Source organism: Pongo abelii, chromosome 16 (assembly GCF_028885655.2).
Source record: "Pongo abelii isolate AG06213 chromosome 16, NHGRI_mPonAbe1-v2.0_pri, whole genome shotgun sequence".
In the NCBI taxonomy this organism is placed as follows: Eukaryota; Metazoa; Chordata; class Mammalia; order Primates; family Hominidae; genus Pongo; species Pongo abelii.
The window spans coordinates 38,127,416-38,144,941 of NC_072001.2; the positions used below are offsets into that span (position 1 = coordinate 38,127,416).

A 17,526-nucleotide genomic window follows, 5' to 3' on the forward strand; every position below is an offset into this window, starting at 1 on the left:
GTTGAGTTTCCTTCTCTTACACAGGTGATAATGTGGTGGTGCATTGTCTTTTACACAGCAGTTAGAAAGTACATTACATTGGAGTTAGAAAATAAAGCACTCCCTGACTTTTCCATCATGATGCTGTGGCAGGGTGCTCCAGAAATATTAGTTCCATTCCTCTTCCTTCCTTCCATCTTTAGTATTTGAACTTAATAATACTGTCTATAAAGGTGTGATGTTATCTATATATAGTCAGATGAAAGTAATACAATTTATTAAATATAAAATATTTTAAAATATTTTTATAATAGCACTAATAAGAAGGCATACTCGTCTTTATGATTCACATTCATTATTTAATTTCTTACCAACAGATGTTCCAATGACAAATATTACTGCTACTGCCTTGTTAGTAATAAGGAAACCAAGATTCAAAGGTTTCCTTAAACCTTTAAAGAAATTACTCAAATTATATATATATGAGGTAATAGAACAGATTCTTGAAGCTAGATCTCCTGATTACAAATCCTATGCATTTTTCAGTATAAGTATACTGTGAGGTTACAGCTTTGCAATAAAAAATAACCTGATGATAAAGTAAAATATTCTACCAGTTTTGGTGAAGAGAAAATTATTCAGATCAGTTAGCGCTGAAGTTAAAAAAAAAAAAGGGAGGAGAGGTTAGTGTCTATTTACTCATCATTTGAATATTCTATATTTTGGAGGAATGGGAATATAGTCATCTTTTTTCCCCTTTTTTTAAAGAAGGATACTAATTTTCTTTATTGAGTCCCAGGATAAAGTAGGATTGCAAAAGCTAATCATTTTTTTTCATTTATACTCTAAGGCCCTGGTAATAGGTATGCTGTGATTATATTCCTGAAAATAATATTGTAGTAAAAATGGTATAATACTGCCAGGTTTGAGAGAAAGATCTTTTAAGTTGCCATTACTTGGCAAAGTAGTACTATTGTCAAGAAAATAATAATCTAGTTTTCTGATTTCTTATAGTCTTTCTTATATAAATGACAAATATTTTGGCTGAACTGATACACTGACGTGGTTAATTTGATTAAATGATATATTTATCTGATTATCTAACAAACTGAATAATATAGGCTAGCCAAAACCTTTCACATCTCACATGAGGAAACAGAAAATTGAGAGACACTAAGTGATTTGCTCAAGATCATGTACAAATTATATTACAGATTCCTGACTAGAACTCACTACTGCTGATTGTAAGCCCAAGTTCCTTTCCAATACATTACCTTACTTGATTTTATCAGAATATTATTCAGTCAAAACCTCTGGTACACACAATCTAAGATTTTAGCACATCCTTTGATGGAACATCCTTCAACAGGTGAAACATTTAAGAACAGACAGGCCCAGTATTATAAACAGGATTGCAAAGAGAAGTCCTAAGCTGACAGAAAGAGAAAATAATAAATGGCACCTTTTTCATCTCTAAACTCTCTAATTCCGAGAAAACACCCTAAAGCCTTTGCCTTGGTAAAAAATATTTGAAATGCCAAATCCAGTTATCAATTCATCTCTATGTGTGTCGGGAAGGATTACCACAGTTAAGTATATTCTAATCCTGTTTATACCCAGCATTACTCCTGATGTTCCAGTAAGAGTGCCTATTTTTATTTTTATTTTTGAAGTGACACTAACCTGAGAAGAAAGAAAAAAACAGTATGTTTAAGCCATTCTTTAAAGCTCATCTCTATGAAGCTATTTGGATGGTTAAAAAAAAAAAAACAACCCAGCAAGCTGCAGCTAAATTACATAGTCTCACCCTCACATTCTCTGAATACAAATAACAAACGAACATGATATACTTACAGAGTTTGATAATCAAATTTGTAATTCTGCTTATTTTATGATGTTCTGCCCTAGAATTGAAAATATAGACAACTAGTCACAGAGGGACACTTTTAATATTATTGTTCTCACATCTTCATATGAGAGCAAGGGAGATCTCCTTTTATGGTATGGTGAATACAACATGGAATTTTTACATGACCAACTCATGTACTCATTGACGGTACTGAGATATCCATAAAGGTTTGAAGTGTTTGATAATGTCTGTTGAGTAAGTAAACTTGTTGTCTCAAGTTAGGTAGTATGCTGTTGGTTCTACTATAGATGATACTTCATTTTAAATATCTTTAAAGGGCACACAGTAACTCTTTTCTAGGGTGTGTTTCGCCTCCAAATAATTATTAATAACACCCCTTACACTCACAAAATGTTCAACATCATTAAATAGAAAACAATGACTAAGGTCTCAAAGAATGTTGAGCTATTTTTCATGACTTTAACCACATACTCACAGACACTGTGAAACAACAAAATTAACATTTTTCAAATCTCGTATGTTTTTAGTTCCTGATTATTCCTGTGATTCAAACCACTTTAGTTTTCAGTTTTAGATTATTCTGTTTTACATTCAATTAACACTTTAGGAAGTTCATAAATGACTTGAGATCTATCATCTCTTGACTTGCCATAAAACCACCTGTATTAAGTATGAGGAAGTTTGAGATAATTACACAGGAAATTATAAAGTATTGGTTATTGTGCTTAGATCATTTAAAAAGCACGAAAGATCTTTAAGATCTCACACAGACAGAATTCTATACATATTTCTAATAAAGATCAGTTACAATTTAGTTTTCAACTTTTATAAGAAATTTTGTTTTTTTATAGCCATCAACCAGAAGACACAAAAGAAAATTACATTAAAGTAGTAAAAAATTGGCATGACATAAATACTCAGACCTCAAGGGTCAACAAGCTAAATCGAGTCTTATAATTTTGTAGTGGTTATTCTGTTATTCTTGTTTTGGGTAACTGTATTGCTGGAACACTAAGGTTTTAACATCTGTGCACTTTGGATCACCTTAAGCCAGCTGGTTCCTTTCAAAACTGCTCATCTTTTGTTCTTCCTATGTTCTGACCTGGGCCCCTAGCCTTAAGACAGCAGTGTGCTTTCTGCAGCCAGGATATCCTCTTCAAGACTGTCAGACAATCTCAAATGATTGATGTGCTAGTCTGGTGCTCTGGTATTTTTCCCTTTAGTAAGACTCCAGTAAATCTACAGCTCATTCTATAAGAATGCTAATTAGATCACTTTTACTAACTTCATGCACGTTTTTCTTGTTCTCCTATATCTTTGGAGGTGAGCTTGAAGTTTATAATACAGTGTGTTTCTAAAGTATTTTTTATAATATTGCATAGAAATAAAATACATTTCCCACCAAGGGAAATAATTCAAGTGATGAACTCAATTGGCTCTTTTCTTTCTAGAACTGCACCATGCATCCTTACTATGCTTACTCTTATTGGGAGCCTGCTCTACCCTCTCTGAGGTCATGCCCCTTATTGAGTAATGGTGTTCTACCATTCAAAGCCAAAGCAGGGCAGAGTCAGGCTCTGTTAGGCTATCAGGCTTGTGTCTTTGCTGCAGAGCTGTTTTCACATAAAGACAGACCTCTATCAACCTCAGGGCATTAATTCTAAACCTATTGCCTTAACACAAATTGTACCACGTCTCTCAACCTGTTGATTTTGGCTTTGAATTTCATGATTGATTGCCCTTTTGGGGCCTTACATAACCTCCCATTCTGAGGCTAAGAATTGACTTTCTGGCTTCAAACTTTTGCTTTCATTCTTGACCATATTTGGACGTTATCTCCAAATAGGTTGCCTCCCTCAGTAAAGTTCAGGTCACTATGGTTTCCAGAACCTGTAATTACCTCAGCAGAGCTCCCTGCAGAGAACACACCCAACATGTTCAGTCTGATTCCAGAAGTCAGGCTCAGACTGAGAAAACTCAGGAAGCAAAAAGGCTGGGTGGATGTTGTCACGTGGCCCTTAAGAACAAAGGCAGTTTCAGAGCGAGGTGGCTGAGAGGAAAGAGAATTTCAGGGATAAAGAAAAGTAGATAGAAAAGTCTGGGCAACTTTAGGGCTTTTATAGTATGACTGTGTACAGTACAATCATAAAAATATGTTTAGTTCAAGTCATTTAAAAAGCTGTAATCTAGTATATTTACATTAAATTGTTTTCCTACAGATTTCTTATTAGTGGCAAGAGAAAAACTGATAACCACACAGTAGAGAAACTGGGCACTACTCTGTCTAGGTCATCAAAATTAACATCCGCGTTGAGGGCAGATGGATATAGTGTGCCTCCTGATGTGACACCCTGAGAAGAGCACATCATCTCTCACTCTGCATTGGGCACAGAACATGTAACCTCAATCTACCCACAAAGAAACATCATGCAAAACCAAAACAAATAATTCTCTATTATTAAAGATGGAATTACAGTTTTCAAAAATTTGAATGCTATAAAAGCAAAACAAAGCTTTATAGAAATGCTCCAGATTAAAGGTGATTGAAGAGACTAAATGTAATACCTGATCCTAGGTTGAGTCCTAAAAACAGTCCCGACCCTGTTTTTCCTGAGGAAAAACAACAGTATAAAGGATATCGTTGGGTTAACTAACAAAATTGAAATACAGATGAAGGATTAGAAAAATGCATCAGTTTTAACTTTACTTGTATATAAGACAATATTTTTATTTTTAGGAAAATTTTATTTTTAGGTATTGAAGTATATAGGAGTAAAGGACCATGCTACTACTTTTCAAAAGGTTCAGAAAAAATGTGTTGTGCATGTACATATATACATATATGCATATCTTATGTGTGTGTATATATATGCATATATACAAACACACAAACATACATATATATTCAGAGAGATAAAAGAGAATGAGTGAGCACAGTTATCTAGTAATGCAGATGGAGCAAATGTCAGCAACAGGTGAATGATGGTACAAAATATATAGATATATGAACATTCTAGTATCATTCTTATTCATGCTACTTTTCCGCATGTCTGAAATAACTGCACAATGAACCTCTGAGGAAATAAAAACTTCTGGTCAGGCATGGTGGCTCACACCTGTAATCCCAGCACTTTGGGAGGCTGAGGTGGGAGGATTGCTTGAGGCCAGGAGTTCAAGACCAGCCTGGGCAACATGGTGAAACCTCATCTCTACAAAAAATATAAAAATTAGCTGGATGTGGTGGCGTGCGCCTGTAGTCCCTGCTACTCAGGAGGGTGAGGTGGGAGAATCACCTGAGCCCGGGAGGTTGAGGCTGCAGTCAGCTATGATCCTGCCACTGCATAAATAAATAAATAAATAAATAAATAAAACCTCTAGAATGTCAAAAGCTTCTATGATTTACCACAAAAAAGTATGTGAGGTGATGGATATGTTAATTGGCTTGATTTAATCATTCCACAATGTAAATGTGTAGCAGAATATCACATTGTATCTCATAAATGTATACAATTTTTATTTCCAACCAAAAATAAAATAAAGTAACCCTCCCAAAACAAGCAAAACAAAACAATTGTCAGGTATGGTGAGGGGTGGGGAAGACCTGAGGAAGGCAGGGGAATTTTTACAGTAACAGAAATCTCTTAATTTAAGTGCCTGGTGGCCAAAAAGGGAAAAAAAGTACTTGCATAACCCATAATTGGAAAGACAATTCCTACTGAAATGAGTTTATACCTATACCCAGAGAAGATTCTTTCTTCTTTATATGCCATAAACATTTAGGAGCTGAGACAGTTTGTATTTTAAGGAGACATATGTAGAAATGATTTTAGGTCTTAGTGCTTCTGTTATTTGTGCTTCTACATACTAAATATAATAAATGTAATTTGAATGTAACAATAAGAGGATCAACAGTATGGAGAGAGCAAATATATGCTTATCTGAAAGTTAGCAGATAAAGAAGTACTGCCAAAATAAACAAGCTGAGAGTGAGAACGGACATTCAAAGTACATTATTGTGTTACTGGAACATCTGGTACTAACACTGTCAAGTTTACATATGTTCTCAAATGCTTATTTATGTAACAATCAAATGCTAAGCATTCCAGCTGCACTTGTAAACTTTTTATGAACTGAAGTCATATGCACAAGCTCAGCTAAATATACTTCACAGAGGGAGGAGCGTGAGGAAACTAAGAACTCTCACAACTGAAGTCTGATTGCGGTGCAGCCTTCTGGCAGTGTTCTGGGCCAGTGTCTGGTGTGAGAGCTAAGCTGCTGGCTCCTAAAAGATTTATTCCATTCTAGCAGCTAGAATCAGAAACGCCTAATCAATGGGTCAAACATAATTTGGCAGTTACTGTTTTTAGATATAATTTTCTCAGAAATTTAGATATAATTTTCTCAGAAAAGAAAATGATATCAGGAAAAGAAAACAGAGCAAAGGACATGATGAAGTAGGTCATTAAGAAAAAGAATATTTAATATTCAAGTGAAAAAAATATTTTCCTCAACCCATCCTAGAGCTAGCACGGGTAGAATGACTGACTGTGGCAATGTGTAAATTAGAAAAGACAGCATAAAAAGAGGAAGCATGTTTCTATGATAATTATCTCTTATCACTCCTAATGAAAATTCGTTGTGTGAAACTTTCCTTCTTAGAGACAGAATTCATAGTAACTGCCTTAAACCCATTTTAAAGAGCGAAAAGGCATAGGGGGAAACAAGTATTTCATACTGTTTTTTTCCTCTACTAACAAAAGGAAGTTAGATGAACCAATTTTCCTCAAAGTTTGCCAATCATTTCTTTGATGAAATTTCTAGAGTATGAAATGTTGCAAAATGGAACTAATTCATTAAGTTGTTTATTTTCTGAACAGTAGATCTTAAAAGTGATTCCTCACAGGTTGAGGTTAAAAAGACATATTTTTTGGTAAAAATAAAATCCCTTCAACTTTTAACTGCCTGGCACATTTCTGAAAGTTACCTTTAGAATTAATCAGATGTTTCAGAGTGATGTGATCTTGAAATGTGAATATCTATAATCAGTGGGATCCTCCTGTGTGCACTTTTTGGCTGTCAGTAGCACTTTTCTTATGCCAGCTCTTGAAATCACAACTTTTGGGCCTAGAAGAACTTTTTTTTCCCCACTGTGTAATAGTAGTTTTAGAGCAGTGACTCAAACTTAGGTGAACATTTGAATCACTTGGAAACCCAGAACCCATTCCAGACCAATTAAATCAGAATGAAACTCATGCATCAGCACCACTTAATTTTGTAGCCAAGATTGAGAATACCACGTAGAATGAGAATGGATATTCTTTAGGGACAGCGGGATTCATTTCACAAAAATCGCATTTTTGCAAAATAATTGAAGCACTAGGCGTTCCCCATGCTGTCCTCTAACCAGGCTCTGGAAATTTAAGGGTTATAATTACAACAGCTTTAACTCTTCAAACTCCACCTTTTTGCACATCTTAAAAAGGGCCAATAAGGGACTGTTCTAGGGTAGGCAGTCCAGCCTTGCATGCCCTATGGCTTCTCTCATTTTACCTGAGGAACAGTGGGGCAAGAAAAGAGAATCTTTTTTCACTTTTGGCAGGTTACAAAAAAAGTAGCAATTTTTGCCTACAAAACTACATTGCAATTATGAATGTGAAGAAGGGGTTAGGATGTAGGTGGAAGCTTAAATCATAAACAGGACAGGACATAATAACCTTATATGAATGCCTTTTAGAACTACTCAAAACAATATGTCACGTATATATAAATTTCTGTGTAATAGTACTAGCTGATAGAATAACCTGAAGTTCAGCTTTAAAAGAATGACTATTACTAATACTACCTTCTGATTACTAATAGTACCTTCCTTAATGCTCACTGTTCTGTTTAGATCATAAATTGGCCAGGTGCGGTGGCTCACGCCTCTAATCCCAGCACTTTGGGAGGTTGAGGCTGGTGGATCACCTGTAGAGAAACCCTATCTCTACTAAAAGTACAAAAAAAAAAAAAAATTATCCAGGCATGGTGGCGCATGCCTGTAATCCCAGCTACTCGGGAGGCTGAGGCAGGAGAATCGCTTGAACCCAGGACGAGGAGGTTGCAGTGAGCCGAGATCACACCACTGCACTCCAGCCTAGGCAACAAGAGTGAAACGCCGTCTCAAAAACAACGACAACAACAACAACAACAACAACAAAAACAAAAAAACTAGATCATAAGTTATTCTAAAAGAGATTGGAGAATTATTATTGAGCAGTGAATTCAGTCTAAAAGGAGAGATAAGATACATGAATTACACGTAGTACTCAATAAACATTAGGTGCCATATGATTATGGTAATTATTAATTTAAAAACAACAGGTTTTAAAGGCAATTTACAAGTACTAAAAACAAAAATGCACCCCCTCAGATTTCAATCACATCTTGGCAATTGAAGACTGCTTTTTTTCCTCTACATCCCCACAAGTGGTTATACAGTATCATCTTTGAAAATAAATGGCAGTCTTCTTAATATTTTTTCTATACAAAAATATAATTTAAGATAATTACAAAAAAATTTCTGTCTTCAAATATCAGAGGAATTTGTCTATAATAAAGCTAATTTAAAAATTATTACCAAATAGATGCCCTCCTTATGACTATTAATCCAAGTTTAGAAATTTATGTTCAATGCTTTGGGACAAGAAAGAAAAAAAAAGACATACACACAGAGAGCGAGAGAGACAGGAATGGCATTAAGATCTGCTTTAAGTACAGTTATCTGAAATGTTCTCTTGTTTTGACTTACTCCAGAAGGAAAACTTGAAACAATGATTAAATGAGTATAAGTTACAAAGAGGCATATTTTAGCTCAACATAAGGATTTTTAAAATAGAGTTGTCCAACAGAATGGATTGTTTCAGGAAATGATGAGCTCCTTTGCTGAAGATATCCAAATTGAGACCGGATGAGCATATGCCAAGGATGCTGCAGAAAACATTTCTGCACTGTGTGGGAGGTTAGCCAACAGTAGATGATGTCTTAGGTTCCTTCCAACGCTAAATTTTATAATCTTATGACTATCCAAACACGAATAACTACTTTAATGATACAGAGTCTGAAGCCCGGTTAAGAAAATGAAAAAAAATATAGAACAGGAAAAACAAACAAAATTTACTTGAGTACCAGGGAAAACAGACTATGAAGAAGTTTCATCTTTTTTTTAAATGCTGAGATAAGGAAAGCTACTATATTTTAAAAGCATATTTTTATGATGCATACAATTATTTTATAAAATCTAGTACAAACAATAAAGCATGCATTTCCAAAAGATAAATGAGCTGAAGAATAAGAAATTATTTGCTGAATGATTTGTATAATTATTGAATTACAGAAGAGTATAATAAGGTAGGCAGAAAGCCAGTGAAGGACTGAGCAAGGTTTTTCCACAGTCTCACTGTCCTATGGAGACAAAAACTAGGTTTTAGAAACTTCCAAGGGAGAGGGATCCTGATTAAAAACCCCAGGATCTCAACTGGGAATCCAGGTGTCTGCATACTGGAAAAGCAGAGATAAACAAGAGGCAGGCTGAGTATTACAAAATCTGTAATTGAGTCCCAGAATCAAGATAATCTGCCAACACTCTGCTGGCCAAACAGATTCATGGAGAGAAGTAACATTATCCAGAATCACTATAGTTTAACAAATACAATATTCAGCATTAATAAAGAAAGGAATAACAGACATGACACAAAACAGGACAGGAGGGGAAAAAACCCAGATCCACAGGTGACTCATTTATGGAAATTATTTGCTAAAATTAAAAAGAACTGTATTTCCTTCTTTTGCATATAGTTATCTGATTTTCCCAGCATCATTCATTGGAGAGATTGTCCTTTCCTCACTGTAGGCTCTTGGTGCCTTTGTCAAAGATAAGTTGGCTCTAAGTGTAGGGATTCATATCTGGGTTCTCTAGCTTGTTCCATTGGTCTATGTGTTTGTTTTTATACCACTACCATGTAGATTTGGTTACTATAGCTTCGTAGTAAATTTTGAAGGCAGGCTGGGAGCAATGGCTCACGACTGTAATCCCAGCACTTTGGGAGGCTGAGGCGGGTGGATCACTTGAGGTCAGGAGTTTGAGATCAGCCTGGCCAACATGGTGAAACCCCATCTCTACTAAAAACACACACAAAAAAAATTATCTGGGCATGGTGGCAGGTGCCTGTAATCCTAGCTACTTGGAAGGCTGAGGCAGGAGAATGGCTTGAACCTAGGAGGCGGAGGCTGCAGTGAGGTGAGATCACACCACTGCACTCCAGTATGGGCTACAGAGTGAGACTCAGTTTAAAAAAAAAAAAAATCTTTTTTTTTTTAGATCAGGTAGTGTAATGTCTCCAGCTTTGTTCTTTTGGCTCAGGATTGCTTCGGCCATTTGGAGTCTTTCGTGGTTTTATATACATTTCAGGATTTTTTTTTCTATTTCTGTGAAGAACATCCTTGGTATCTGGTTAGGGACTACATTGAATCTGTAAATTGCTTTGGGGAGTACTGTCATTTTAACAATATTAATTCTTCCAATCCATGAGCATGAAATATCTTTTCTTTTTATTTTCTCTTCAATTTCTTTCATAAGTGTTTTATACTTTTTATTATACAGATCTTTCAGTTCTTTGGTTAAATTGATTCCTAGGTATTATATATTATTTGTAGCTATTGCAAATGAGATTGTTTCCTTGATTTTCTTCTCAGATTGTTTGTTGTTGGTGTATATAAACACTACTGATTTTTGTATCCTGCAATTATTGAATTCATTTATCAGTTCTAACATTTTTTTCGGTGGCATCTTTTGGTTTTTCTAAAAAAAAATCATGTTGTGTGTGCACAGGGCTATTCATACACAAAAATTGAATCAAAATTGACTTAAGACTTAAATCTAAGACCTGAAACTATGAAACTACTAGAAGAAAACATTGGAGAATGACTCCAGGGCATTTGTCTGGGCAAATATTTATTTTGTGTAAGACACCAAAAGCACAGGCAACCAAAGCAAGAATGGACCAATGGGATCATGTCAAGCTAAAAAGCTTCTGCACAGCAAAGACAACAATCAATAGAGTGAAGAGACATCCCACAGAATGGGAGAAAATATTGCAATCTATCCATCATACAAGGGATTAATAGCCAGAATATATAAGGAGCTCAAACAACTCAATAGCACCAAAAAAAAAAAAGGCAAATTAAAAAAATGGTCAAGAGCTCTGAAAAGACATTTCTCAAAAGAAGACGTACAAATGGTCAACAAATATATGAAAAAATACTCAATATCAGTAATCAGAGAAATGTAAGTTGGTGCAAAAGTAATTGTGGTTTTAGCATTGTTGAAATTTGCCATTTGATATTGGAATACATTTTTAAATACATGTGGTTATGTCATATATCACTTTAATGCATATTTCTCATTTTTTTTTGCTAACGACTTATTACTTGGTATATATTTTATGTTTATTTTAGGCTATGGAAATGATGTTAAACAAAAAGCAAATTCGAGCGATTTTCTTATTTGACTTCAAAATGGGTCGTAAAGCAGCGGAGACAACTTGCAACATCAACAACGCATTTGGTCTGGGAACTGCTAACAAACGTCCAGTGCAGTGGTGGTTCGAGAAGTTTCACAAAGGAGACAAGAACCTTGAAGATGAGGAGCACAGTGGCCAGCCATCGGAAGTTGACAACAACCAACTGAGAGCAATCATTGAAGCTGATCTTCTAACAACTACACGAGAAGTTGCCAAATAACTCAATGTCAACCATTCTATGGTCATTTGGTATTTGAAGCAAATCGGAAAGGTGAAAAAGCTAGATAAGTGGGTGCCTTAAGAGCCTAGCAAAAATAAAAAAAATCATTGTATTGAAGTGTCGTCTTCTCTTTTTCTGTGCAACAATGAACCATTTCTTGATGGGATTGTGACATGCGAGGAAAAGTGGATTTTATACCACAACTGGTGATGATCAGCTCAGTGGTTGAACCGAGAAGTAGCTCCAAAGCACTTCCTACAGCCAAACTTGCACCAAAAAAAAGGTCACGGTCATTGTTTGGTGGTCTGCTGCTGGTCTGATCCACTACACCTTTCTGAATCCTGGCGAAATGATTACATCTGAGATGTATGCTCAGCAAATTGATGAGATGAACCAAAAACTGCAATGCCTGCAGCTGGCATTGGTTAACAGAAAGGGCCCAGTTCTTCATGGCAACACCCGACCTCATGTCGCACAACCAACACTTCAAAAGTTGAACGAATTGGGCTACAAAGTTTTGCCTCATCCGCCGTATTCACCTGACCTCTCACCAACCATCTCCCACTTCTTTAAGCATCTTGACAACCTTTTGCAGGGAAAATGCTTCCACAACCAGCAGAATGCAGAAAATGCTTTCCAAGAGTTTGTTGAATCCTAAAGCACAAATTTTTACACCATAGGAATAAACAAACTTATTTCTTATTGGCAAAAATGTGTTGATTGTAACGGTTCCTATTTTAATTAATAAATATGTGTTTGAGCATAGTTATAATGGTTTAAAATTCATAGTCCGCAACTGCAATTACTTTGCAACAGTGACATATTATCTCTCCTCAGTCCAAATGGTTTATGTCAAAAAGACAGGCAGTAGCAGATGCTGGTGAGGATGTGGAAAAGGGGAACCCTCATACACTGTTGGTGGGAATGTAAATTAGCAGAGCGACTATGGAGAACAGTATAGAGGTTTCTCAAAAAACTAAAAATATAACTACCATATGATCCAGTAATTCCACTACTGGGTATATATCCAAAAGAAAGGAAATCAATATGTTAAAGAGCTATCTGCACTCCCATGTTTATTGCAGCATTATTCACAATAGTCAAAATATGGAATCAACCTAAGTGCGTATGAACAGATGAACGGATAAAGAAAATGTGGTATAGATACACAATGAAATATTATTCAGCTGCAAAAAAGGCTCAAATCCTGTCATTTGCAGCAACATGGATAGAACTGGAAGTCACTACATTAAGTGAAATAAGCCAAGCCCAGAAAGACAAGTAATGCAGGTTCATACTCAATGTGGGAACTAAAAAAGTTGATCTTGAGAAGATAGAGAGTAGATTGGTGGTTACCAGATGCCAGGAAGGGTAGGGGGAAGGGAACTATGAAGATAAATTGATTAATAGGTACAAATACATGGTCTAATAGAAGAAATAAGACCTAGTATTTGATAAATCATTAGGGTGGCTACAGTTTACAATAATTTATTGTACATTTCAAAATAGTTAGAAGAGAATAATTCAAGTGTTTCTAGAATCTTAAAAAAAGTTAAGGTGATAGATATTCCAAGTATACTGATTTGATCTTTACAAATTATATGAATGTATTAAATTATTTACATGTACCCCAAAACTATGGACATCTGTTAAGCATCAAGAAAAAATTGTTTTAAAAAAGACATGTGATTAATATGTCAAAAATAGGTGATAGGATGAATAATTTATAGATTCCAGAGAGCTGGCTGGAATGTATAAAAAAGAACTGAAAAGCAACCTGAAACTTAAAAAAATGTAATCACTGAAACTAAGGACTTAATAAGTAGGTTAAATAGAATACTGGAAGCTGAAGAGAGGCTTAGTGATTTAGAAGAAATGCCAGAAAGTATTTAAGCTGAAACTTGGTGAATAAAAAGAATGGAAATACTGAAAAGATTATAGCTATATAGGCCTGGTAAAAAGGTGTATCTAATTAGAGTCCCAGAGGGAGCAGAAGAGAAAAGAATAAGACAGAACAATTTAAGTAATAAAGGCAAAGAATTTCTGAAGTGAAAGACATGCGGGCAAAGAAAACAACACCTAGGTATAGCCCAGTAAAACTGATGAAAACCAAAGACAAAGGACAAAGAAAAAAACCAGAAAACAGATAAATGGCAAGACTATACATTACCTTCAAAGGTACAGCAGTAAGAATTATGGTTGACTTCTTAATGGAAATAATAAAAGACAGACAATGGAAATATATCTTCAAGATGCCAAAAGAGAACTGTCTTTCTAGAATTTTATACCCAGCATAAAACTCTCTAGGGCTGGGCACAATGGCTCAACCCTGTAATTCCAGCTGTTTGTAAGGGTGAGGCAGGCAGATTGCTTGAGCCAAGGAGTTTGAGACAAGCCTGGGCAATATGGTGAAACCCCATCTCTACAAAAAAATACAAAAAATTAGCCAGGCATGGTGGCATGTGCCTGTAGTCCCAGCTACTTGGGAGGCTGAGACAGGAGGATTGCTTGAGCCTGGAAGGTGGAGGTTGCAGTGTTCTGAGATTGTGCCACTGCACCACTCCAGCCTGGGTGACAGAGAGAGACTCTGAAAAAAACAAAGAAAGAAAGAAAGAGAGAGAGAGAGAAAGAAAGAAAGAAGGAAAGAAAAATAAAGAAAGAAAGAGAGAGAAAGAAAGAAAGAAAGAAAGGAAAGAAAGAAAAGGAAAGAAAAAGAAAAAGAAAAGGAAAGAAAGAAAGGAGGGAGGGAAGGAGGGAAGAAAGAGAGAGAGAGAAAGAAAGAAGGAAAGAAAGAAAGAAAGATACTCTCTAAACAAGAAGGCAAAATAGAGACATTTCCAGACTAACAAAAGCATGTAAAATTTTCACCAGCATATTCTCACTAAAATATATACTAACATGAGTTCCCCTGGACAAAAAAAAAAAAAAAAAAAGAAAAAAAGCAGATTCCAAATGAATACATAGAAATTCAGAAAGGACTGAAATATGACAGAAAGAATAAAAATGTGGGTGAATATAAATGGTTATTGATTGTAAAAAACAGTAATTATAATGTCTTCTGGGAGCTAAAACATATATAGGACTAAAATGATTAATAACACAAAGGATGGTAATAAATAAAGTTAAAATACTTTACAGACCTAGCATTGTCCAAGAAATGTAAATATCTGAAAAGTTATATTAGGTTGTAATAAGTCCAGGCAATATATTGTATTCCTTAGCATATGCAGTAAAACACAGTAAATGAATGTATAATTAATAAACCAATAAAGGCGGGAATAGAATAATGAAGAATGCCTAATTAAATATTGCAAAGAAGAAAAAAAAGGAGCATATAGCAGGAGAGCAGGCAGAAAATAGAGGATAAGTATAAACACAAATATATCAGTAAGTATATTAAAAGCAATCGCTCAAATTAAAAGCCAAATATTTCCAAACTGGATTAAAAGTACAACCAGATGTTGCTTAAAAGGCATATCCCTTAAATACAAGGATAGAGAAAGGTTAGAAATAAAAAAGGTGGAAAAAGATATACTATGGAAATATTAAGCAAAAGAAAGTTGGTATAGTTATTTTATTATTGAAGCAGAACATGTAGCAAAAGAAAATCCACCAGGAAAAGAAAATAATTCTAAATTTGATTTCACATATCTTCAAATAACTAAAGCAAAATCTGACAGAACTTAAAGGAGAAAACAAATCCATACAACCACCTCTCTCAGTTACTGATAAAGAAAAAATTAGCAAAGATATAGAAGATCTAAAGAAAACTTTTGGTAAACTTTACTTAACGGGCACATATATAACGGTGCACATAATGATAAGAGAATACATATTCTTTACAAGTGCATATAAATCATTTACCAAAATTGATTGTGTGCTAGGCCATAAAGCAAGCCTCAATGAATTTAAAGAAACTAAAATCATATGAAGTACATTCTTTGACCACTATTTAATTAAGCTAGAAATCAAGAACTAAAAACAACAAATATCTTTGCTTCATAGCCTAAACTAAGACTACAACACATAAGAACCACTAGAAGTCTTCTACTGCAGAAACTGATCCAGGAATCATTTTTCACATTTAAAACTGTACTATAAAATAAATTTTTATTTATTTTCAGTTACTCACCAAAAAATCTGTGTATAATGTATTTGGAATAGTTTTTTCTAGATGAAATCATATATAAATATATTTTATGGGATTTTTACATAGGATTGTAATCAAGGTCTAGCATTTTAAAGCTGTCGGTATACACACTTGAGATCACTAATGCATTTTTATTTATAAACTTTGTTATTGAAAAAGAGCCAGCTGGTCAACTTACTTCACCTACTTGGTTGCCACAAAAACAAAAAAACCTTAAGCAAGTCTACTAACCTTCATAGACTAACTATATTGTCCACTGCTAGCAGGTGCCTAGTGAGAAATACTCTGAATGTGCAGGATTGTTTTAAGTGGAGAGAGACCATCACCAATCTTCAGGTCACTCTGGTGGACAAGGCAATCTACTGAGAAAAGTACTTCTGGCAACATGATTTCTATGCACATTCTGAAAAATAAACCAAATGTAAAAGAAAATTGAAAAACCCCAAGGTAATGAATGTGAAAGGCTCTTCCCTCAAATCTTAAGATGATATGTATCCTTAATGTAGATGCTGAAAAAAAAAGCATAAAAAAACCTTAAGATTATATTGTTGTGGTTCAAGGTGATCAATTGAACTTAAGTATTTATGTCTCATCCCTTTCCAAATTGTCCTGAAGTGACAGTAGAAAGGTAAATCTAAAAATATATTCTTAGAGGCTGAGCGTGGTGACTCACGCCTGTAATCCCAGCACTTCTGGAGGCCGAGGCAGACGGATCACCTGAGGCCTGGAGTTCAAGACCAGGCTGGCCAACATGGAGAAACCCCGTCTCCACTAAAAATACAAAAATTAGCCAGGCGTGTTGGTGCGTGCCTATAATCCCAGCTACTGAGAAGGCTGAGGCACAAGAGTTGCTTGAACATGGAAGGTGGATATTGTAGTGAGCCGAGATCAGCCACTGCACTCCAGCCTGGGTGACAGAGCGAGATTCCATCTCAAGAAATATATGTATTTCTTATATATATTTATTTATAATAATATATAATAAAATATATTTTTAGAAATGCTGCAAAGTTAGAGGCGTGCTACCAACATACAAGAACAGTAAGAAATTTCTGGAAAATGTAAAGCAAGATTGGGAAAGAAAGACTGACAAAGAATTACAACAGAATTTGCAAAACCCAAAAAGGAAAAGAAATGATGTTAAGCATAATAAATTCTTATACTCTTTTCCTGTTTGCCATTTCACATGGAACTATGTGAAAATTAGTCTGTCCAGCCTTTCAGTTCATTAAACTGATCTTTAGTTTGTTCTTTCTACTTTTCAGCCCAACTACTGATTTTTAAAAAATCATGAATCATTTCATTTTCATGGCTTTTTTTTCAGATATATTATCTGCTTGAATGTCACTAAAAATATTAAGTAAAATAATTCTGAAATTTCATTTATTTCCCAAATTAATTTTGTTTTCCCAAAGGATATATTATTTTGTTTGCTAAGTTTGATGCCTCTCTCTCTGGTTCTTATATTGTTAGCTGGAATATATTTCAAGTGAAAATGTTCACCTGGCTCCAAGGGTGTAGATGATTACATGGGTTCTGGACACACTGTCAGCTGGCTTATATGGTTGGATATCTTTTGAGTGTATACACTTCCTTCTCTTTTGGGGCCCATAAGTCAGGAGAACCTCTACCCAATCAAAGGCTCCTTTGGGAATCTCCCACATCAGATTTAGATTTCTATATTTGTGGCTTTATCCCGTATGTAAGAAAGCCAACTGCTTTGCAAGCAGAGTGCTGGTGCAATTGTTTT

At 35.0% G+C, this 17,526-nt stretch overlaps 1 protein-coding gene and 1 pseudogene across 1 annotated transcript in view; both read right to left on the reverse strand.

The window, feature by feature from the left end:
• The window catches only part of DPH6 (diphthamine biosynthesis 6), a 450,913-nt gene that overhangs the window by 195,621 nt on the left and 237,766 nt on the right, over positions 1-17,526 (reverse strand). The gene's annotated exons all lie outside the window — the stretch shown is intronic.
• LOC129050472 (uncharacterized) lies at positions 13,362-14,588 on the reverse strand (annotated as a pseudogene).